Raw genomic sequence first — 19,065 nt, forward strand, 5'->3', positions numbered from 1 at the left:
TTTTAAGGCATATTTACCTAGTGAAATTTACGTGAAATTAAAGAAATACCAAGCTAAGAAGCATTCTTGGTACCTGTTCATTCTCTTTTTGTTCTTTTAACCTTATTTTGCACCCCTTTATGAATCCTTGCTTTAATTTGGCAGCCCACCACCACCACAGCTGAAACAAACTCCCTTTATCACTCAGAAAAAAAATAACACCCCCAAATGTTGCAAAACCAAATGGCAGTGAATACATCCAACATCACGATGATGGGTTTGGAGCAGGGGATTTGGTACACACAAAAAAGCCATAACCTAGATATACCTATATATTCGCATGCGTTTACTGTAGCTTTATCTCGAAACTACCTCAGGAGTTGTAGTTAAATGGTGACTCTGCCTGTTCTAGCACAGTCAGCTAAACAATCAGCTGTGGCTGTAGTCAGCTGTGGACAGGTGCTACATTTACATTAAAGCAAATCCCCCCACTTTTTGTACATCCATCCTTACACACAACTTTAGACAAAAAGACCCAACTTATTCACAAGCATCACAATTAGCTACATAATTATTTATCTGTATAATCAGTGCTTAAACACCGTTTCCAAGGAGCAGGAGGGGAACCTGAGGAAAGAGACAGCTCGCTCTCGTTTTACCCAGCTTATGGTCAGAATTAGAGGTGGCTGCTGGTGTGTGGCACGCTCCAATTTGGTACATTACCTCAAAGAAAGAAAACCAATTCACACTTTTGTTGTGATTAATACTGAAAATCATTCCTAACATTTCTGTATAACAATTATGGGCCCTATGTCTTCAGATAGTCAGCATAGGTTAGAAGGTTAATACCCAGGTAGTTCAAATAGCCAAATAAACTCAAAATCCCTGCAAGAAATAACCTTTGTCTATCCAGGCACAGCTTACAGTTATCTTAAGTTAAAAGCATAAACATCTATCCACATAAAATTCATTTCAGCGGTACAAGGACTCACTTTATCAGTTCTTGGAAAACTTGTCAAGATTACTGGCACTTAAGCCAACTCAGAACAAATTTTCAATCAATATGTCTAATGCTAGGAGGGATGTTTAATGTGTTTCATTTTTGAACAGATGTGTGTTTATAATGTAGAAAAAAATGAATTAAAATGCATATCATTACTGAAAACTGATTTCTATCTGAATCACACGGTAAACCATTTCAGAAAGTAGGTTTGAAAAGGACATGTCAGAGCAGTGTTGACTTTTTCCTGCGATCCTGATCACTCAAGAAAGGGATAAACTACTTGATAGACTGTTCATACAATATGGATATAAAATCCGTGGTGGCTGAACTGAAACGATGTAGTGGAAATGGGATCTGACAAGAGTAAGTAATGGTTCTGCTCACTTACTCTGGTAAAATAAAATTCCAATACAGATGGGCTCAACATGTGGGAGAAAGAAACTATTATCAGCATGCATTAAATATAGCAACTACAGCAACAATTTCATTTTGGAGGCAAAAAAGGCCGAACAAATTATAGGTGATAATTATAACAGCTATTTACTGTGATAATTTGAAGGGAAAATTATTCCTGGATTTCCAAACAGTACCATCACCGCAGATGTGAAGAATCAACAGGATGCAGAGGTACATCAGTATCTTGATGTAGGGGAACAAATTCCAGTTCTTTTGACTCAGTGACAGAAGTCCACCTGGCTTCAGAGGGACGGGATTTCCACCCAACACTGTGGGGCTATTTTCTTGCCCTCAGGGCAGCAAAAGCCAAGTTCACGGCCATGAGGGACCAGTAATGTGGGGTAAGTGTCATCTCCCCTATTTTTAGATGTGACTAATGTAGTTGTCTATATCTCAGCTTAACGTCTAGACTTCCTTTACCGTCAGCGGAGAAAAAGGCACTTTTTGAGAACTATTCATCTGACCTAATTTAGTCATTTACCCTAAAGTGTGATAAGCTGTGGTACAGAAGTGCCTTCTTCTCTCCTTGGGCTACAAACAGAATCAAAACCTGCTAATTTTATGAAAAAATCCTGCCACTAAGCTGCAAGTTCTTGACAAGAACTGAAAACCAGTAAATCCACTCTGAGGCCTCCAGAACTAAGCTCCTTCTCTTGAACTATGTGTAGGATCAAGAGCTGCTAAAATGTCCCTGTGACAAATCCATGATATGCAGTGTAGTCACAGATTTGGCACCTTTCACTTAGGAAGTCCTTTGAAATCTGGTTCTTATATTCAGGACTTTCCCAGGAATGGTTAGTTATGGCATTTTTGTTTTCATTTTTTTTTTTCTTACGGGACTGGTCACTGGCATTTGGATGGCTACATTATTTCTGCCAGGGAAGATAATATATGAAGCTGATGATCTGATGACATGTGCTCTACAGACGATATCTTACAAATGTCAGAAGGAATACTGTTTTCTATAAAAACAATGACATATGTATAACGGAAGCTCTGCCTCTAAAAAATACAGCTTGTACATTGGGCTTTCTAGAACCGAAAATGTAATGTGAATTTTATTTCTTGGAAACAGAGATTATTTATGCTGGCAACCACAGACATGACAGGATCTAAATAGCCATTATCCGCTCACAACTGTGAGAAGCAGGAAAACCCATCCAATTTTTCCAGGAACTTATGTCCCCTAGTGTCTCCCTAAGTCATGAATCACATTCCTTCAGATGAGATCAACTGCAGGTTTTATTAAAAGAGAAGTAACCTATAAAAAAACCTGTTGCAAACAAATAGGTAAGTCTTAATAAAAAGGCTGGCAGAACTCCTATTGATAAGAAATTGGGTCTATGGAAAAATGTGACAAATCTTGAGTAGACTGATTGATTTATTTTTTTAACTATTTTTTTGCATTTCTGGTAATAAAGTTAGATCTTCTGAGGATCCGATAGCACTAAATCATCAGGAGTGAAAATGGTCAGTATTAAAATAAGCACTTTGCTTTTTTAAGTATGAGTAGTTTTGACCACTTCTACTTACATAGTGTTCACTTTTGCATTGAAGTAAGTTGGCATCCATATTCAGTTTTAACTTAAATACACCTTAAAGGCTACCTCTATGAGTTCTAATAACGTGCGCTGATGTGGAACTATGGTCATTGTTTCTTACCATTCGCAGTGGGAAACAGTGTAAGGTCAAGCTTGTGTTTCTGTAAGTAGCCTTTGATTATAATTACCTCATACGAAAGATGAAATCTGGGTTCCAGTAAAGGCAATATGAATTTTGACATTGGCTTGAGTGAAGCTACAATTTCATCCAAGGTTACTGAATGTGCAGTTGTGTATGCAGCTACCTGTACATATATCCAAGGCTCTGTAGTCTAGGATTTCATATTGCTTATTGTCAAGTGGAAAATGAAACCTTTAAAAACAGCTCATTCAAACGGGGTACAAAAGGTCTGCATATGAGCTTGATATCAATCACCTTTCTTACAATCATTATATGTACAAAATGACTTTATCCGTGCCGATAAGACTGTGTCATCACTGGGGGCAAGAATTATGTGGGTCAAAGTCACACTTAGCCACTTGGCCACATGAGGTTTCCAGGACAAGAACAAAAGTATTAATGGAAAATTATTTTCTTCTTCTGAAAACTGGTAAGGACATTAATTGTCCATGGTCAGCAACAGATCAGTTGCTACAAAGGTGCCATGGTTATAGGACAGCCTTTGCAGGCTGTGACACATCTGCTGTCTTGACTCCAGATGAGCCACCCGGTCCCTTCATATGCAGACTCCCTCTGGGCAGCAGCTGTGTTACTGTGACATGCAAAAAAAGTAAACATTTCTTCTAGAACTTTGGCTGATGGAACTGATTCAAAACAACACTCAGAAAAAGCAACTAAACCAACATCAAGGCTAGTTCACCTGACTTTAAACACACTTTGGTCTTCTGAATTGCACCCAAATTAGACAACTAGGGTTGTCTAAATTAGACAGTGTGAGTATCACCTATAAGGAACTTTTGATTATAGTCCCTTGGACGTGGAAAAATAGCTGTGCAAGTTGTGTTGGAGCTTGGAAATGGCTCTTCCCCAGTTACGAACCAGGCCAGCGTCCCCTACCCACAGGACCCCCCACAACTCTCTTCCTGTTTCCTAACAGCATCTTCTTTTAATTTAATTCCATGTTCTCACAAAAAATGACATGTAAACAGAAGCAGAAATGGTATTTTTAAAAAGTAATCCATCTATTGCTTCTTCTCCACAAGTATTTAACTAGTAGTGACAAAGCAGCTGTTATTTTTCACACTTGAAAAAGCATGGTGATATGTCAGTTACCAAGAGATGGCAAATGAAAGTACTGTCAGCAGTTGGATTAAAAACCTTGTGTTTCATTTCTAATGGTGATTTAGCAGCCCAGAGATGTCAAATTCATGATGAGCATGATCTGACATCCTGGCTATTGAAAAATGCGACATATGTAGCAAAAGTTAATACAACGGACACAAGTATGCTAAGGAGAAAGCATCCTTAAATCTGGTCCCGAGTTACTTGCTGGTGTCCACAGCAGACTGGGAGCTTTGCATGGCAGCCTGCTGCTGCCTCTGGACATTCTTGAAATTCTAGGAGGAATCCATGTGTTGGCCGAACTAATTCTCCTGGCTCAATCAGACAAGAGCAGTCTTGACCTCCCAGCCCTACTGTAAATAAAGACATGTTGCAGGATATTTTTACACATTGTTATTTTTGTATGTTGTTCATAAAGTGAATTCCAGCCTAAATCTATCCATGTAGGTCTCGCTGCTACTTCCCCCCCACCCCCCCCCAAAGAGTACACTTGAATGCATCTTGAATGGCTGCCTCAGTAAAACCGTTGGATACATGGTACTAGTAATGCTATTAGAAGTAAAGAAACAAACCCTGTTACTTCTGTTTAGGGAACCTTGGCAAATCTTGTAGCTCACAGTAATGTGAATTTAGCTGTTTTAATTTCTTAGGTTGTTTAATCTTAATTGGAATATTGATTCCCAAACTAATTTTTGTGCCATCAGTGTCAAATCTTTGCCTTGTAACCACTGAGATCAACCCAGCTAGCTCGATGCATCGAGCTCTGCCAGGTCTGACTCTACCCCAGCCTGACAAATCTTTCAGGGTTATGACTCTCACTAATGGGCTATCATCAAGGCTGCAATCTCTGTGAAGCCCCAACACAGTGGTTTGTGGCCAGTGGACCTGCATAAACTCACAGATCTACACCAGATGCCTCTACTGGCTCAAGCTCAAACCACCCTTTGACTCAGCGTGTAACCTGGCTGCACAACACAGAGGATGCAGATACTCCCACAAGATCTGCTGTCGCTGGTTCCACGCTCCTGGTTATGATGGATGATTTTCACTGCTAATGATGAAGAGAAAGAGAAACTGAGTGTGTGCTGGTTCCCTTCCAACAGCCTGTCCTGACTGACAGCTCAGCCGGCGCCTATCCACTTGAAAAGAAGTCTGAACTGGAGATGGATTAGTGGTCACGTAGACTCATCCAAAACACAGGTTTCCACAAAGCTTGACTCTATGCCTCTGGGTCCACTTTAAGCACCAAACTGATTTTTTGCAGTTGAAAAGAAACTGTGTACATAACCTGCAGGATTGCATATTTACCTCATCAGTCACAGGAGAGGATCTGCAGGGCTACCTCTGCTACCCCTGAAGAAAGTGTCACCAGTATTAAGCAAATTGTTATAAGCAGGAGAGAAATAATCAAGGGTGGAAGCTTTGGTGGGTGTAAAGTCCAATTCTTCACACAAGATGTGCTCCTTAATACAGATTTAACATTGTTTAGTGTGATCTGCTGTAATTACTCAGAATTTGAACCATTTGACCCTACTACATTAAACCTCAGTGTTCGCTAAATCCAGTTAATAAAAAGCAAATGGCTAGTCTCTTACTCACTCTCTGGAACAAGCACAGGACTATGCGAGGGAATTCAACGTGCAAGTCTCTATAAAGCCAGTTGCGGTTTAGCAAACCAGTATGATGGGAGATGCGCTCCCTCTGGCTCAGCGCAGGTGTAAGCCTATGTGTGCGTCGCTGCCGCTTTGGTACAAAGAGGCCGTGCATTGTACTCCGCTCATCCATCACCCGCTCTGTCAACACAGGTCAACTAATCCTGCTCTTCGTGACCTCTGACCAGCACACCGAAGGGAGGCAACAAAAATTCAAATGCACTGCTGAGGGAGACAGAATTGTTAAAGCTGCCTTTTCTTTTCACCGAGACAGGGTAAAACAAACTTCTAAATGCTATTAGAGAGCAAACCTCCGTAAATGAGGAGAAGCGGCTCTCCGGGTCTTCCCCTTTATGGTTAATACATTCTCAGGTCCTTCAAGTGCTTTCGCATAATGTAGACATTTTATTGGGTTTTGCTCTTAAAGACTCCTGCCTCAATTCAGTCATTTTATCTCAGTATTCCATGGTTAAAAAAAACAACAACAAAGGCAAGCAGAGGCACAACCCAAACCAGACAAAAGGGGACTGTAGATGCACCAGATCAAAGCTGCTAACTCCACAGAGGGAGCTGATTCCTCAGTTTGTTGAGGAAAAACAATAAAAAATGTTGATGCCTGGGTTAAAGGTGGTGAGATAAGAAATACATGAAAGTTAAAGTGAAAGAAGAAGATGATAGGCCAAACTCTTGGACTGGTGCAGGGTTTTCACATAGGTGTTTACTTCTAGGTCTGGGGGCAACTCAAGAGAAGAAAGTAGGCCAAAAAGGCTTTTGTACCCTACAATAACAGTAATCTTACTCAAAATAATGGCATTGCTCCTTGTTCAGAGGAATTTCAGTACTGGAATGGCTAAGCTAAAAGTATTTTCATGCCTCAATATTTCTTATTTTTCTTTGGGACAATGAGCTCTCAATATTTTGAAAGACTGAAGAGAAGAAATGGCAAGACTCATAAACAAACCACGTGAAGACTTTTCCTGCCTTTGCTGTCAAGGTAGTCACACATATAATGTTTCTATTGAAAAACTAAAACAGGTATTTACAGCAAATTCAAAACACCTTCCCACTTCCTCCAGTTACTAACAATATAGTGGAAAAATATACACATTCACTTCTATGTTTTTGCTTGCGGGATCTATGATCATTTCTGTAAACAGTAGGTAAGATGTGGAAATTCCTTTGCATCGAAGAGAAACTGAGCATGATAAACACAGGATAAACATTGCACATCAAGTATTACAGTGAGTACTGCGTTCGCAAGAATCCTCCCCAAAGACTCACGGTAGCGACTGGTGGTGATGAAAGGGAGGGACGTGATTTTACAGAATAACTTCCCAGGCAGGTAAAATTGAACCCAAAATGCAGGAGCAGAGAAGGTAAATGGCTTGACCTATTTTCAGTGCAACTGGTCCAATACTCTATTGCACTCTCGAAACTGGGTTTAAGACAACTTCTTTTGGAAGCTCTACAACGATTTTGGTAACTATCTCTTAGCAACTTTGCTTTTCAGCTCGTAAAGAGGGATTTGTTTTTCAAATGTAACTGGCAGCTTGTTCGCCTGTGGAACGCAAGTGTAAAAACTAAGGTGAAGCCAAAAGAGAGGCATTGCAACGTAAGAATGCAGTAAAAACTGAATCTGATACTTAGATGATAAAGCCCAAACCATTTTGATAATTTCAAAAACTGAGGTATTCTCACTCAACCATTTTCTCAGGTTTGAGCGGAGGGTTGTATAAAGGACTACACTGATTATCCCCCACATTGCCACACTTTTTGGGCCACTGATGTCAATTGGAAGGTAACCTTTAAACACAGCCACAAGTTGCCAGCAAAATGGTAACTATTCCTCTCACTCAGAGTACATAGCACAGCCCCAGAAAATATATGCTCTAACTGAATTTTTGTTATCAATATGTGCAATTTTCTGATCTATCACCTGGTATTTCTCTAATACGTAACTTTTGATACGAAAAACTGGTGGAAATGCAGTCCTTCGGCACAGTTCTAGCTCACATATGTGCACACAGCTTGCCACTGATTTCAACAGGAGTCACATTTAAACAAATTTAAACTAAATGTTCAGCTTCTGGTAGTTCCCAAGATAAACACGAGCAGGCCCCTGTGGTGTGATAGCCGTTAATGCAAATGCACAGCTTTGTTGATATGTAAAACCTTCCAAGAGCCAGAAGCTGGTTATTCTTAGTCATCAAGATGAGATTTGAATCTTTGGGATGTTTGCCTAACCCTGTAGGCTTAATCCATTCTGAGTTACAAATTATAATACTCCAGCAGTCAGTTAGAATTGAATCTGGATCACTGCAACATGTAAAGTTGCTGGTCAGATTATGGGCTGACCCTACATTTGAAAAATCATCAATAATATAATTACCAAATGTACTACCAGAGTCCTGAATAGAAATAGTTAGATGGCCACAAAGACTTACATATGAAGGGTGAAAAGGCTGGAACTGATTAGCTTCACGCTAGAAAATTGAGTTCAAAGTCATCAGACGTGCTCAGGACTGGAGGGGTTTTTTTTGCCAAGGCAGGAACAAGCGAGGAGCTGCTGAATGCAGCTGATATTCCATTGATAGCTAAGTAGGAGACATCCTTATAAAGCTGCTGAAAAGAAGTTTAAATAGGTCTTCACAGTTCAGGCTGAAAAGCAATCTCATGTAGAAACCTGTATCTACTTTTGTGCAATGGCCCTGTTTCAGCTGATGGGTTGAAATCCTCTTCCACTTGGCGTTTTCTTTTGTTGTTGTTTTTCGTAGGACACTTCCTGTTTAGGAAGTGAAATGATATTCAAAACTGGGGTTTTACTGTAAGTGATTTCAATAATGTACTTCTCCTCCTACCACAACCACAACTCCAGTCCCTGTCTCTCCAAAAACAATAACAAGAATAATAATGAATGGTGAGTTCATGACATGTTACCTCGTGATGCAACTTGGCAGCAAGAAGGAAGAAACAGGAAGGTTGGCTCAAGGCTAATATGGAGCTAAAGCTTGTTTGAGCACTTGTTTTATCACTTAAAACAACTATAAAATACTTACTCTTTTTTTTCTAAATCATTCTCACCCAAACAACATAATTAGGAGCTTGAATTTTGTCTAAGTGTCCTTTTGAGACAATGCATAGCTCTGCCACCGCTACCAGGAAGGCATGCAGACACGGCCTTCGATTACTGGCATGCAACATAACATTTGACAACATTTGTTACATACTTGTATATTTGTTCACCAATGTCTTCTTTTCACCCTGTAATTCACATTATATTCCTAATTCCTTTTTACCATACCAACATAACCTGAATCCAAGAAGTGTTTTCCGTCACTTGTAGATTCCTAACAGAAGGATCATAGTTTTGAGAAAGATGATCTTATTTTCCAGATGTGAGGGTTTTAATTTAACCCAAATTGAGTTCATTGTAAACAGAGCACATAGATACGATGAATTATGAACTAAACTTCAACAACATAATTATAAGGAAACGTGGCAGAAAGGCTGCAAATCCACAAAGAGCTGTTGGCATGATCATGCACTTTTGTGAAAAGGAAAGAAAAGCCAAGACAGTGTAAATAAATGCTCTGTGGCAAATGCCTGATCTACCTCCCCATTATGGTTTAACTTTGGTATTAAGTCAAACCCTAGTACATACTGCAGTAACTTGGGAATGACATTTTTGTACTTGGTGTAAATGATCATGTAGAATTCAGAAAAGAAAGAAAAATTTGATAAGCCATCCACTCCAAGGATCAATGTACAGCTGGAAGGACCCATCATCTCAAGATAAACAGTGAAGAATAATCCCTGGCGGTTGTTAAGAGTCTCAAGGTAAATTTTCTTGAGTATAAGGGTGTAGACACTCTTGTCCTGGGGAAAGTCCAGCTCAGAAAACTCCCCTAGCTCTGGATGTTTCCACTGCATACAGTATTGCTCCCCACTACATTTCAAAAGTTCGGGAGAGGTGTTACGCACTGTTAACTGACACTTTTCAGAGTAAACGTGGATGCTTTTCATTGTCGGTTGGAGTGAATTCATCCCAGCATATTCATGGGGAGTTTGATCTGTCACGGCGCTGACTCTGTCGTGTAGGGTCCAAGCTGAAGACAGTGGGGTTTTTCTGGTGTTCAGCACCTCTCAATACCAAAACATTTAAGGGAACTTCTTGAAAAAGAAAGGAAGATTTCTCTACTACAAAATACAATTCAGTGAAAACAAGCCCCTTTTTATTATTGTTTTGTAAAATAGTTTTTATTAATTTTGACTTTAATATCCATTTTCTGGTAAGAAACATTGATTTTGTTACTGAGAAGGAATGTTATTTTATCACAAAAACATTTTATATAGTTTGAAGTGAAAATAAGAATCTTTCAAAATTTTTCAGTTTCAATCTTTTTGATTTTTTTTTTCTCTGTTCTAGCCTTTTGACCTCCAATTATGATTTGAAAGAGAAGTTATTTTTTAAATAACTACATTTCTTACAGGACCTAATTTTTTTTTTTTCCTATCTTCTCTCAATGTCTGTAAAATGCTTAGAGACTCTTTTGGAGGATGATAACTGTATAAGTTCACATAATTTGTATAAAATGTAAGAAAGAAGAAGAAAAGATACAATGTATTTTTAATCAAATTGCCTGGATTCTTTTTTTGCATAACTTGCTCGTCTTATAACATGAAAATACAGGGGAACTGAATGATCAAGCAACTCGCCATTAAAAAAATTCAAATAACCCATTTTTAATTTAAAAGATAAGCTAATTAAAAATAATGGCTGTGGACAGTTCCTGACAAAGCACTTCAAAAACAAGAACCATGTATTTCATGAGACTTTAGTGTTTTTTAATTAAGATGATTTTTCATTTCCCCTCTTCTTGGCCTGTGATAATAAAAAGCTGCAATTGGAAACCAAGCAGTTTTTTCCCATTGAGAAGTATAAAGAAGCAAGACTGATGTTGCTCCTAAATGGGAAGAGAATAAAAATCCCAGACAGTTCCACTTGGCTTTAAAAGCTGGCCACAAATTTTTAATCAGGGGAAGTAAAGAGGAAAACTCACTGCTCATCATCCAGCAGTAAAGCTGTCCACTGGTGTTATCTCCCTCCCTGACTGTTGGGTACTCCAGGATCCATTTCAGTGGCACTCACAGCTCTGTCTCTGCCAAAAACTTTCCGCTCATCGTTAGCTATTTGACCCTCTTTCCTTCTCTCTGATGTCATCTTCTGACTGCGATTCTTCATGAACAAAAGAACTGTCACCAGCTGTGATGCCAGCAGTGGAGACATCTGATCAAAACACAGAAATACAGATATTTCTAACTTCCGTTAATGACTACATAAGGCTAATGTATCCTGTCATTAGAGTGTACCTTCTGAATCTCCCTTACATCAGCACCGGTACAGAAACTGGTAATCCCAGATTAGCTAGAGCAGGGCTGTGAGTGGGATAGAAAAAGAAAGACAGGCATACTTTGGCAGCCTCAAAACGAAGATGAAAGAAGTAAATGTAGGAGCCTGGCTCTCATGCCCCAATCAAAGAATAAGCAATATTATTTGGGTGTGGATTTACCATTGGAAGAGAGATAGGATACCAGTGCATCATGTCTTGTCCCATTAGCACTGCCAGGGTTGCACCGAGGCTTGGTGTGACGGGACTCCAGTCCCCTCTCCTCTCCTCCACCAACTCAGGCTGCATCCAGCTGCATGCAGCAGCATCCAGCTCTGTTATTCACAAAGCCAATTCTTGGACTGGATATATCAATATGTTATGGCTCTTCTGTACTACTCTGGAGACATGAACCAGTGTAAATGGCCGGCTGAGGTAGATTTGCATCTGTTTTATGCCAGCACAGTGATGCAAAGCAGATAAAGTACACTAATCTGGACCCTTGTGTCCATCATGCTGTTTTCCAAAGATAGCAAGCAAGAACAGGAGACACGAATTACAGCAGACAGACATAAACACAAGAACATAACATCCACCTGACCAGTGGAGGATTAGAAGATACACAAGACATTTCTTGGAAATGTTGTCTTAGTGGTCACAGTCTTAACAAGAGGAGGTAAAGGGGACAAGAGATCGTGTGTGTGAGACTGCAAATCACTGGTGCAGCTTATGACCAGAAAAAGGTAGCAGGTATTAGGAAAGGAACACACGCAGAGACCCCAAAGGGCAAAGGAGCCCCCAGCTAGTGACTCCACATCCTTCCAGCCTAAATTATTTTGTGATTCAATGATAATTTGTCTTTCCTGTGCATCTGTGCAGTCCAATAGTGCTATTTTTCAGCTGTTTAGACAGTTTAGACAATATTTTATTAACTGTAATACCACGTTGAGAAGCCATTGCCTATTTCTAATTCAGACCTACCCAAGAGCTCTCCCACTTAGGGCCACGGTGTAGGAACTCACAGAGTCTGAAGAAAATCAGATGTTATTTGCCATCCACCCTCCTTGCCCCAAAAAGCACAAATTCATGTGTCTATTCATTTTGGGGCTTATAACCATGGGGTGAGAAAAATCCCCTCATGCATTGGAAAGGTGGGGTTCATAAGCAATCGGGAAACTTTTGTAGGCTTGTAAAATGTGAGAGGCATACCTTTGCAGCTCATAGGTCATATATTATGAATAGAGCCCACAGTCATTATACAATCAGATTTTATAGACTTTAATTGACTCTTTGAAAGCAACCTAAGGCTTTTAAAATGTGAGGCCTCCAAGAAAAACAATTCTAAAGTATCTGAAGATGCTTGTAGGGCTGCTAAGGAATTCAAGTTGTGTTTCTTGCTGCAAAATTTATCAAGTTGAGAGAAATATGTGCCTTCAGTTTTCAATCAGAATATTTAGTGGTACTAACATTTTTCCAACACTAATACAGAGTCTATAGAAAAAGCCTGCCGAAACCATTTCCCCTTCTTGGAATGCAAGAAGAGCTGACTTATTTTAAGTTTATTTTTACCAATTTAATCTTCAAAACTTCAAAGTTTGTTTTCTGCTTTATTTTTTAAGGCAGAAACCCAGTCTCTACAGGATGACAGCCAAATATACGCAACATCAGGGTACACCTGGAAGTCATTAAGACCTGCATTTCAAATCCTACTGGAAGGGGGTGTGTGGAAGATTCCATCCTCCCCTTCTCAATGTTGACACCCTGTTTCTATTAGGGTAACCTTGAGCCAAAGGTGTTCAAAATAAGGAGTCAAACTGCAAACAAACACATTATAAAGAACTGCAGTACTGCTCCAGGGTAGGGTCAGAGGCCAATTATGTCAGGCTGAGATAGAGAAAGAAAGAAACCTCATAAAGGACCAGAAAGTTCCCAAAGAATAATGCAAAAGCTTTCAGGGATGTTTAAGCATGTGAATATTTAACTTTAAAATGAGCAGGAATAATTTTTCTTTTCTTGATCATGTTCACTTAAAAATCTTTACCTGAGGTTAAAACAAAATCAATTATTTATTCTTTCACAGTCATTCTCTTGAAATTTAGGCTCAATTCCATAGCTTGTTTGGATTTCTTTTTTAAAAAAACAAAAATGCTAATATGATTTAGAACTCCTTTATATACTTTTTTTTTTTCCCTGGTAAATTGTGACTTGATATAGATATGAGATGCCAGATTGTTGGAAGCAAAACAGAAATTGCACTGTGAACTGCCATACCAGCTGGTAACCACATTTTCTAGAAAATCTGTGGGCAGGCTGTCTTGAGAAAACAGAATGGAAGCTAAAATTGTTGCTATTTTTGTGTGATAAGTAGATAACTGAAAAGGCAAAACACAACAATTTCACTTCAGAAGTGTTAGTTTTCTAACTATTCATATTTTTTTCTCTTTACATTAGCTTTGCCACAAAATACTTTGTTCACCCTTTTTAGCTTGCATACATATGTCTACAAAATCGGCTTTTCATATTCTATTTATCTTGTTTCGAGCCAGACGCAGTACCCCCAACACAATATCGTAAAGAAATGAAGAGATGGCTGCTGAGCTCAACTTTTGTACTTGCAAGACAGCATCTTTTTTTGGAAATCGTATTGATTTTAACAAGAAACACCATAGCTCTGCTGCCACGTTTGACTTATGCATGTTTATTATATGAACAACTTGGTTACTTTTTTTAGCATAAACCCCTGATTTCTCCATTCACAGAGCAAGCAGCCCTTTGTTTCCTCTTAAAACAGGCGAGATCTGAATAGGGTCCCAAAGAGGCCGGTATGGTACCTGCCACAGGGTGCAAAACCAATCCCTCGGCTAACTAACCTGCAACTGATGCACGTGAAATTAAACCCAACCATTTCACTCAGGTGGGACGCTGTCCTTTTTACCTAGGGCAAAGAACTGTTTTGAGACGTTTGGGACATCAAACTGGTTGAAGGGCACCAGACAATGTCACGCAGCAGAAGAAGGGTTATTTTTGCATCCTCCCAGATTCATCCCAGGGCCACGAACAGCGCCGCAAACACCCCAGCTCCCAGCTTTCCCCCGTGAGAGGATGGAGGGGATTGTCTCCCGCTCCCTATGGGCAGAGCCCGTCCCCGTTAGCCCTCCCTGGGCCCTGACCTCTGCTCCGTGCGGTCTCAGCGCTGCCGGCGGAGCACACTCGAAAAGGCAAATATGGGATTAAAAAACAAGTCTGGGCTCTAAGCAGCTGTCTAGCCACCGTTCCCAGGTCACTTCCAGGTAAACAGCGACAGATTTTTGGCACTTGGAGGCAGGTAGGGGAGACTGTGATAAACCTTGTTTGTCCAGGTGCAAAGCTAGACATGGATTTTGCTGTTTTTCTTTGGAAAACAGCGAGGCGGTACCGTGGGCTCTCCCCTCCGCCTGGCTGCAGGGCTTTCGCGCTGTCCTTGCTGTCCCAACCATCACTGGGAGCTTTTGAGGCCCTAAGTGTGTTGCAGAAAAGCCTTTTTCAGTTTAAACAACACGAAGAAAAGACTAAATGAATCCTGCGCCTTAACCCCGATAACAGGGTAGATTTGCTGGGAGTAATTCTCCCCCAGCAAAGCCAGATGGTTGAATGGGGTGAGAAAGCAATGTTGGCCTCTTAAGCATGATTTCATTACTATAATAACTTAAAGAACCGATTGTTAAAAGCGCAAGTTTCAGGGCTAAGACCATATGCAGCCACTGCTGGAAGCACCGTGAAAAAGTGATAAAGGATGAACCAGAGCAGAACTCGTTGTAAGGCAAAGAGACAAATCAAGGTTGCGACTGATATGGTTGTGCCCTGGAAGTGTAAATATATGTGAAATGCAAAGGGATTTCATTCCTGAAGTCTTACAAAGACTTTGCAAATTAAGAGAGGAAGAGAACATTTTCTTTCCTGCTTCACACACACAAAAAGGATCTGCCCCATGAAACTGCATTCATTTTTATGAGTTTTCTTTCTTTGCAGCACATAACCCTGTCGACACATAGCACCTTATCTGGGTACCCAACATGAGTGCTAAATAGTTCAGAGTGAAGTGTTTCCTTGCCATGCTTGCATGGCTCTGGAACACAGAGCAAGAAGGTCTACAGAGGGGGCTGGGGGTCTCTCCTAACACCCAGCGTGGCCAAAAAGAGCAAAGCCGCCTGCTTTGGTAGATGGACCTCTTGGTGAAGACAAGGAGGGGAGCAGGGGCCAAATGACTGCTCTGCTGAGTCCTCATGGATTCCTGCTTCTTCTTGGGGCAGTTCAATTTTGTATTTCTCCCATCTTAAATTACGATTCAGACTGTGAGAAAAATTGCAAACAATAAGGTGAGTGTACCGGCTTGTACACAGCAAAGCTGAGCCGTTTCTGAGGGCAGCCTCAGCACGGGGACGTTTTGTACTGGTTTAGCAAAGAAAAGATACTTTAAAAGTAAAATCTTTGAAGGGTATCAGGAGCAAATTCCTTTGTGTTTAACATTGACCTCTGGGACACAGGAATACTGGAAATAACTACAGTAGTATTATCCAGTGGTCTTAAGGAGCTCGAAAGCATTTAAGCAACCACTGGACTTCTGCCTTGACTCCTATTTTCCCAGGCCTGCAGCTCTAAACGTTGGACTAAACCACTGTCAAAAGCCAGGCAAATAGAAACTCACATCATTTCATGTTTAACTCCATATATTTAATTACACATAGAGTTAGCGAGCTAGTGTGTTTTAGTTAAAATTATACTGACAGGCAAAACTCTGTAGCATTTAATACAATTGAGCAGACGTTTTCCTCCTGAAAGTGCCCTGGGAGGTAGGTAGGGAGAGTAGGTTAACTAAGGTACTTAAAATGTGAAAAGCACATGTAGCGTATCACCAAATATATTTTGAGTTGCATAAAAGATATGCCTTGTTCTAACAGCTAGCTCTTAAACTCTTAGAAATTAGGAACACCTGCACAGTGTGTCTCAATGCTATATTTATTTGTCTGTGAATATTTATAAGCATTTAAACTACTAATGTTGTTGGCATTGTTAAATCTTGATTGTGAAGTTTGTAAATATTCAAAAGAAGCAGATGTTTACTAATCCCATTTACCTTTAAGGGAAAAAAATGTAAAACTGGAACGAAAGCAGATTGTTAAAGTGTTTTCCCAACAGAAACAACCAAAATAAATTACTGCAATCTGAAGACTATAAAGAGTGACTTCAAAGGTCAAAGGATTAAAGACAGTCTAAACCATGAAATGCATTTTATTAGATTAATAAAATGTATGATTTTGCTAACTTAATTATATGAACAAATTAGCTGGAAAGGAACTTCAGAGCTTGCCATCCCAAATTAACGCCGGCTATAGCGAAGGTGCAGCAGCTACTGACCCGCTCTCAGCTAGCTTACACGCTTTTATCTCCGCACAGAGCCATTTCAAAAGTACGAGTAAAGGAAAGAGCGAGGAGGGTTCTTGGGAGCGGGGGGCGACGGCTGCGGCGGCAGTGTGAGAGCAGAGCCCCGCGCGGCTGTACGGCTGCCAGGGCTATTCACAGTCTTCAAAGAACTTGGTACTGCTCTGGGACCGAAGCTATAGAGCAGGCTCAGCCGGTGCCAAGGAGGCCTACACTTGGCTCCGCTGAGTAACCAAAACACTAATTCAGTTCTCTGTTCATCTGTTTTAAATCATGCTTTTAAGTGTATTTATGTGATAAAGAATTGAAGCTGTTTCTTTTGGCCATCTAAATAATTGGGACACTCTCCTTTTCAAATAGATTGACATTTAAGTACAACAAGCACATTGAAAAGTGAATTTTGGCTCACGGAGCCTTGAATTTGCTTAACTCTTTCAGAGCTTAATAGTGGCTCTTTTTGAAGTCAGATTTCTCAAGGATATATAAGCCTTCCAGGGCCTGATCCTGTTCCCACAGAAGTCAGGGAAAGCTTGATTTAAAATGAGCTCAAAAAGAGTGTTGTAGCATGGACCATTTTACACAAGCAAAGAAACTATTTGTCGATAAAAGACTGCATTATTCAATTTGTAAAGAAACTCCACCCCAAACCAAGTGACTGAAAAAGCTATCGCTTACATCTCTACATCAGCAGAGATGAAGAAATCTAGGGGAAAAAAGTACGCCTTTAGAATAGGGTTGCAACGTCTCAGGAGACAGCAGCAGAGAGAAATGCAATAGTGCCACGTTTTGCAAGATCGCTCTCATTAGCTTTATGAAAGTTCAGATTCACGTTCACTTGGTTAATTCACCTGCACAGCTACAGCTGGAAGGAACACTGCCTCCCCAGCTCCTTCTGCTGTGACATTAAACATGGCAAGGTTATCATTTAATATACCATCACTGAAGAATTGATTTATGGCCTTGGAGGTGGGGTGGGTGTCTCTTTCCCAATACTTTACAATTTGCTTGGACAACATTGGAAACAAACCCTTAACATTTCTTAAGTAGAAAAACTCGCTAGTGCTAACCCCAGTAAAATAAGTTCAAATTTATCTTCCTCCTTAAGTGCAGTTCACTACAGATGCATGCTTTGCTGATCCATTTCCCCACTCACTATTTTATGGTTTACATACTGGATTGAAAAAAAAAAATAATGAAGCTTTTGCCATTTTTACTTATTAGTTGTTCCTCAGACTATCACTATCTTGTAATAGTGAAATAGCATTTCACTTCAATAGCATCACCACCATGTGCTCACCCCATTAGTAAGCCCCTCAGAATCCCCTACGTTTCAGTCTAGCGAGACATGATGAAGTGATGCAACGTCCACTAAAAACTAAGGATTAGTGCTGTTTCCAAATGAAAGAATGCTTTGAAAGGTCCTCCTGATTGCTGTTTTAGTCTGCATATAGATCCTCACACAAAACCAGACTTTTTTTTTCTTTGTTTATTTCTTTTTTTAAAAAAATAACATCCTAATGTGTCATCAGCTTTGGATAGGAAAGGAGATGTACATGATTTCAACATTTTTAATTTTCAAGGTCATGTAGCCCAAATCATAAAGGAAAAGCTCTCTTGGGTCTGTGCAGCAGTGGCTGAATATGCAAACAAACAGCTAGATCTGGAAACAATTTCAGCCTGACTTATTGGGGTTAACCTTACATCGTCTTGGGATTTTTTGTCTTACTGAAAGGAAAGCAGAACAAAACAAAATGCAAAACCTTCACTTTTTTACATTGATGATACAAAGTCATTTCTTACTTATGCAGTGTCATCTGGCTCTACTTCCCCACGAGAAGTGGTTTGAACAGCTGTGTCCAGAGCCAGGAAGACCGTGCCAGCGAAGCCACACGAGATTCTCTCCTGGCTACAGTGGGGTACCAACAGCAGCGTGACGGGACAAAAGGGCCACTCGCTTCTCAGCGTGACATGGGCGTGCAGATCTCCCTCCTTAATGTTTAACGCCATCTTTAGCTGTCCTCACCAACCCTTGCTTCTGCCTTCAACCATCCCTGAGTCAGCTGTATTCACAAGCCCAGACTCAGCCAGGTAGCCACCAAAAAGTACGTTTTGCCGCCCTACACCACAACACGTAGCAATGCCTGCTTTTGCTAATGGTTGCCCTTAGGGGACTGAGAACACCATATTAATAGTAATTCATGTTGGGATGCTCTGAATCAGCAAGACTCATAACAAAATGAAAATAGCAGCAGCTTTGCATCATTACAACTCTACCCCTTGTGGATTTTCTGCTAGTGGCAATCTCCCTGAGCTGGCGTAGACTAAA

At 40.3% G+C, this 19,065-nt stretch overlaps 1 protein-coding gene across 1 annotated transcript in view; it reads right to left on the reverse strand.

Moving 5' to 3' along the window:
- WWOX (WW domain containing oxidoreductase) overlaps positions 1–19,065 on the reverse strand; it is a 544,364-nt gene that overhangs the window by 39,905 nt on the left and 485,394 nt on the right.

The sequence above is a fragment of the Aptenodytes patagonicus genome, chromosome 11, assembly GCF_965638725.1.
Source record: "Aptenodytes patagonicus chromosome 11, bAptPat1.pri.cur, whole genome shotgun sequence".
Taxonomy (NCBI): Eukaryota; Metazoa; Chordata; class Aves; order Sphenisciformes; family Spheniscidae; genus Aptenodytes; species Aptenodytes patagonicus.